Below are 6,725 nucleotides of genomic sequence, written 5' to 3'. Positions count from 1 at the left end.
TGTCTGTTTTGTGTGTGTGTGTGTGTGTGTATATATATATATATATGTTCTACCTCAACTCACACTCAGAGTTGACAGCAAAAATCATCCCAAACTTTCTGTCACTCCTGTCATACCATCAACTCTTTCCACATTGGTCAGAGTTAAAAACAAAACACCAGTTCTACCAGATACTTCTTTTTTTTTTTTTAACATCTTTATTGGAGTATACTTGCTTTACAATGTTGTGTTAGTTTCTGCTGTATAACAAAGTGAATCAGCTATATGTATACATATATCCCCATATCCCCTCCCTCTTGCATCTCCCTCCCACCCTCCCTATCCCACCCCTCTAGGTGGTCACAAAGCACCGAGCTGATCTCCCTGTGCAATGTGGCTGCTTCCCACTAGCTATTTTACATTTGGTGGTGTATATATGTCAGTGCAACTCTCTCACTTCATCCCAGCTTCCCCTTGCCCCTCCCCATGTCCTCAAGTCCATTCTCTATGTCAGCGTTTTTATTCCTGTCCTGCCCCTATGTATATATGGAATCTACTTCTTCCTTCTGAGTGACAAGATTCTCAGCAAAGTGAAGAAAACATTCACCATATACTATGTTTTTAGACTACTTATACTTTCAGTCAGTGTCTAGTTAATGCCCCATCTCGGACAATTTTGTAATCTTTTCTGGGAAAGATTTGATTATTACACCCTCTGACTGGCAAGATAAACTCTAGAACATTCCCATAAAGTACCTTTGCCTTTTCTTTTATTTTTTTTAATTTTTATTTATTTATTTATTTTAACATCTTTATTGGAGTATAATTGCTTTTGCCTTTCCTTTTACCTTTATTGAAATAATTTCTCCCATGTTTCTACCTTCAGGAGTAGAAGTTCTTCATTGCTTCTCCTTCACTTGGTCAGCTTGTTTCTTTTGGGAAAGGAACTCTCTTTCACTACTGTCTTCTAGTCAGTTTTTTTTTTTTTTTTGGCCATGCCATGGGGCATGTGGGATCTTAGTTCACCAACCAGGGGTTGAACCCATGCCCCCTGCATTGGAAGTGTGGAGTCTTCACCACTGGACAGCCAGAGAAGTCCTCTTCCAGTCATTTTTATTGGCAACAAATATCAGAAGCCAATCCTACCTTCCCTGCCTTACCTTTTCCAGCTTCCCCTATCTCTAGCATAATCATTTCCACCTCAGCGTCTTTAGGGAGGCTGTTCCCTCAGTGTGAAATAGGTGGCCTTTCTTTCATCTCTACCCTTCCTTCTAGGCCTGGGTCACATTCTACTTTCTCTATGCAGCATTTGTGGATTTGCTCACATTTTTTGGAACATGTCTTTTTTGTGTGTGGATGTGGCACATATCACCTTGCTCTGGGCTATGAATACTTGTGTCCATCTTGCCTCTCCAAGAAGATGAGAGGTTGGCAAACATTTTCTGCAAAGGGTCAGATAGTAAATATTTTCTGCTTTGAGGTCCAAACAGTCTCCGTTGCAAATATTCAACTCTGTCATTGTAGTATGAAAGCAGCCATAGACAATATGTAAACCAATGAGCATGGTTGTGTTCTGAACAAATTTTTCTGTTTTTATAGTCACTGAAATTTGAATTTCATACAATGTCCATGTGTCATGAAATATGTTCTCTTTAAGATTATTTTCAGCCATTTGAAAATGTAAAAATCATTCTTTGTTCATGGGCAGTACAAAAACAATTACTGGGCCATCTTTGGTCCAGGCTGTAGTTCGCAGACCCCCTAAACTAGAGTATGAACTGCCTAAAGTCCGAGCTATGTTTTATGCCATTGTGTGCATGCCATGGTGCTTTGTCCATCAGAAGTTACCTCTTAAAGGCGGGGGATGTGTCTGTTTCTTCATCACAATTATGAACATAGTGCATGGTTTGCTACTGCCATCCAAAAAAGGTATTGGATAGAGAGATAACTGTTCATTTAATTTTTCAGTTTTCTAGCAGTAAGCAGAGATCTGAAGAACTGGATCACTAAGGGTTTTCAGGGTTGGGGTGAGGAGAAGGTCAGGAGTGCCTTGTGAGATCAGACTTGGGCTGTCTTCATAGGAATATTTTCACTTGGGTGGGGATTGGCAGTAGATGGGTGAGATGGAGTGGGTTGGGAGGATGGGGGAGTAATGGTCGAAGAGGTGTGAATAAGTGGTGGAAATGAGTACTTGTACGGTATCAGTAGGGAGAATAACAAACACAGAATTTGAAACTTTGAAGATGAATTTCATCTTTTTTCATATTTAGCTCTAGTCCAACCCTAACATGAATCATGTATTATTTCAATTAACATTCTCCTACTCTAGCTCCACAGGGTTTTGAATATATCTCAGGAAGCCACTGAGAGCTAATCTTTCCTTCTCACACCTCCCTGATTTCTAATACTCTTTATCTGTTTGAAGACTGCTGAGTAGACCTAGGGCTGAGGCATCCAGGTCAGCACCACCGCTATCCACAGTAACATGGGTCCACATAGCACAGGCGATTGAATATGGTGACACCAGACTCACTCCAGCTTCTAACAGATCCTGAGATTTCTTCTCTGGATTGGTGTGCAGCTGTACTACTAGCCTTCTTTGGTCCCAGTACCAAGGCCCAGGGAGAGGTGGGGCAGGCCTTCAATTTCTGTGACTTCTGCACTATTTGAGGGCTATCCTCTGTGACCCAAATCTACAACCCACAGTCCAGAGAATCAGGCTCACAGATGTGGGCTATCAATTCTACAAGGAGGTTTCAGTGGGCTGCAACCATTAGGACATCTTCCTTTCTTAGGCTTCCATCAATAGTTACAATGTTGAACTTCATTTATCATTGCTTTTTTGGAATGTCAGATTCTTTAAAATATAATAGCACAACACGGTTGCATTGTTTTTAAAAATTACCATAAAAACATTCCTAGATGTTTGCAGTAACATGTGGGTAGATGCCAACATTAGATTTAGATAACTACTTCATTTCCAATACCAGATGTAGGTTAGCAGGTGTATTTCTGAATATTTATATTGTGAGTTTTTTATGTTTCTCAGCTTTTTATTATCATGAAAGTTAGTGATAGAGAACAATGGCTACAGGGTTCATGTCAAACTAAGGAAAGAGTTGGGGTAAAATTAGAAAAATGTAGGTATCTTAGTCTACTTGGGCTGCCATAACAAAATACCATAAGCAGTGTGACTTACATACAGCAGTCATAGAAAATGGGTACGTAAAGAGATACAGTCAAAACCACTACAGTTAAATCTAAATGAGATGCTAAAAGATGTTTATATAACCCACAGGCAGGAAAAACAAATTAGAGAAACTAAGAACAAACAGAAAACAAACAAATAAATAAATAGAATGGTTGACTTGAATCCTAACATAGCAACAATTGCATTTAATATAAATGGTCTAAATATACAAATTAAAAGAGACTGGAGAGTGGATTTTTTTTAATTGACCCAAAGATTTATTTCTATAACAACCGCAACTTAAATGTAATGATATAGATAGGTTTAAAGTACAAGGATGGACAAAGAAATATCATACAAACATTAATCAAAAGAAAGCAGGAGTGGTTATATTATTATAGCATAAAATCAACTTCAGAGCAAAGAAAACTACCTGGTACAGAAAGGGACATTGTATAATGATAAAGGAGTTAATGCATCAAGAAGACATATCAGTCCTAAATGTGCATTCATTAAGAAATAGAGCTACAATATATGTGGGACAAACATTAATAAAGTTGAAATGATAAATAGACAAATCCACAATTATAGTTGGAGTTCCTCTCTCAACAATTAATAGAATAAGTAGAGAAAAAATCAGCAAGGAAATAGAACTCAACCACACCATCAACCAACAGGACCTAATTCCCTACAACTTGTGGCAAGACAATGATATCCATTCTCATTACTGCCACTTATCATACTACTGGAAGCTCTAGTCATTGCAATAAGGCAAGAAAAGGATATATAATGCATACAGGTCACAAAGGAAGAAATAAAACTGCCTGTCTTCTCAAGTGACATGATTGTCTACATAGAAAATCCCAAGAAATCAACAACAACAAAAAACTGCCCAAAACTAATAAGTGAATTCAGCAACATTGTAGGTTTCAAGATCAACATACAAAATAATCACATTTCAATGTACTAGCGATGAATATGTGGAACTGAAAATTAGAAATACTATACCATGCACAAATGCTTAAAAAAAAACTTAACTGCAAACCTAACAAAATATATACAGGACCTATATGCTGAAAGCTGCAAAACACTGATGAAAGAAATCAAAGAAGATCTAACTATACAGTGAGACTTACTCTATTCACAGACTGGAAGACTCAACATAGGAAAGGTCTCAATTCCTATCAAAATCCCAGCAAGGCATTTTGTAGAGATACACAAATATATACTAAAATTTATTTGAATAGGCGCTGGCCCTACAATATCTAAAATAATTTTTACAAAATTATTTTATTTTACAAAAAGTATTAAGTGGCAGAAATCACTCTACCTGGTTTCAAGACTTACATAGCTGCAGTATTCAAGCCTGTGAGGTATTGGAGGACAAAGAAACACTTAGGTCAATGGTACAAAATAGAGAGCTCAAAATGTCAAATGTAAAGCCATAGAACTTTTAGAAAAAGACATGGGAGAAAAATCTGGGGACACAACATTTGATGAAGAGTTCTTAGACTGGTATATATATAAAGTATAACCTATAAAAAAAATCAAAAGTATAACCTATAAAAAAATTAATAGAACTTCATCAAAATTAAAAACTTTGATCTGTGAGAGACTCTGTTAAGAGGTTAAATAACAAGGTACAGACAGAAGAAAAATATTTACACACCACTTATTTGACAAACGACTGGCATCTAGCGTATAAAAAGTACCCTCAAAACTCAACAGCAGCTAGGCCAAACAGTTGAATTAGAAAGTGGGTAAACTATATTTTTAAAAATTTCACTGAAGGGCTTCCCTGGTGGCGCAGTGGTTGAGAGTCCGCCTGCTGATGCAGGGGACACGGGTTTGTGCCCCTGTCCGGGAAGATCCCACATGCCGCTGAGCGGCTGGGCCCGTGAGCCATGGCCGCTGAGCCTGCGCGTCCGGAGCTCCGCAGCGGGAGAGGACATAACAGAGAGAGTTCCGCGTACTGAAAAAAAAAATTTCACTGAAGAAGATATTGGGATGGCAAATAAACACATGAGAAGATATTCAACATCATCTGCTATTAGGGAAATGCAAATTAAGACTCAATAAGATATCACTGCACTGCACACTTATTAAAACAGCTAAAATAAAAGTAATGAAACTACCAAATGCTGGCAAGGATGTGGAGAAACTGAATCTCCAATGTATTGCTGATGGCAACGTAAAATGGAACAACCACTCTGAAGAGTAGTTTGGCAATTTCTTAAAAACCTAAATATACAGACCATAGACTCAACAACCAAACTTCTTGGCATTTCCCAAAGAAATGAAAACATGTCCACACAAAAATCTGTACCTGGTTCTTCATAGCAGCTTTATTTGTAACAGCCCCAAACTGGAAACAACCAAAACATCTTACTATGGGTGACTGGTTAAACCGTGATATATCCTCAGCAATAAAAAGGAACTACGGATATACCTAACAACTTGGATGAATCTGCAGAGCATAATGCTGAGTAGAAAAAGAATTAGTATCGAATGTAAATTGATACAGCCACTATGGAGAGAAGTACGGAGGTTCCTTAAAAAACTAAAAGTAGAACTACCATATGAGCCAACTATCCCACTACTGGGCATATACCCTCAGAAAACCATAATTCAAAAAGATACATGTACCACAGTGTTCGTTGTAGCACGATTTACAATAGCTACGACATGGAAGCAACCTAAGTGTCCATCATCAGATGAATGGATAAAGAAGATGTGGCACATATATACAATGGAATATTACTCAGCCATAAAAGGAAACGAAATTCAGTTATTTGTAGTGAGGTGGATGGACCTAGAGTCTGTCCTACAGAGTGAAGTAAGTCAGAAAGAGAAAAACAAATACCGTATGCTAACACATATATATGGAATCTAAAAAAAAAAGTTCTGATGAACCTAGGGGCAGGACAGGAATAAAGATGGAGACATAGAGAATGGATTTGAGGACATGGGGAGGGGGAAGGGTAAGCTGGGACAAAGCGAGAGAGTAGCATGGACATATATACACTAGCAAATGTAAAATAGACAGCTAGTGGGAAGCAGCAGCATAGCACAGGGAGATCAGCCCAGTGGTGCTTTGTGACCACTTAAAGGGGTGGGATAGGGAGGGTGGGAGGGAGACGCAAGAGGGAGGGGATATGGGGATATATGTATACATATAGCTGATTCACTTTGTTATAAAGCAGAAACTAACACAACATTGTAAAGCAATTACACTCCAATAAAGATGTTTTAAAAAAAGGTTATATACTGTAAGATTCTGTTTATACAACCTCTCAAAATATAGAGATGGAGAATAGATGAGTTATCAGCAGGGGTTAGAGGTGGGAGGACAGGCTGGGTGTGACAGTAAAGGGGTAGCTGCACTGAGGCCTCTGTGGTGATAGAAGAGTTTTCTATCTTGATTTTGGTGGCGGTTACAGGAATCTACACTCGGTATAAAATGACACAGACCTACACACACACATATCACACACATAGCAAATTCCTGGTTTTGTATCGTACCATAGTTAAATAAGATGTAATCAACTGGAGAAAC

This window comes from Grampus griseus, assembly GCF_964374135.1.
Source record: "Grampus griseus genome assembly, chromosome: 4".
Classification (NCBI taxonomy): Eukaryota; Metazoa; Chordata; class Mammalia; order Artiodactyla; family Delphinidae; genus Grampus; species Grampus griseus.
The sequence above is the reverse complement of the archived record's forward strand: the minus strand, read 5'-3'. Positions refer to the sequence as shown.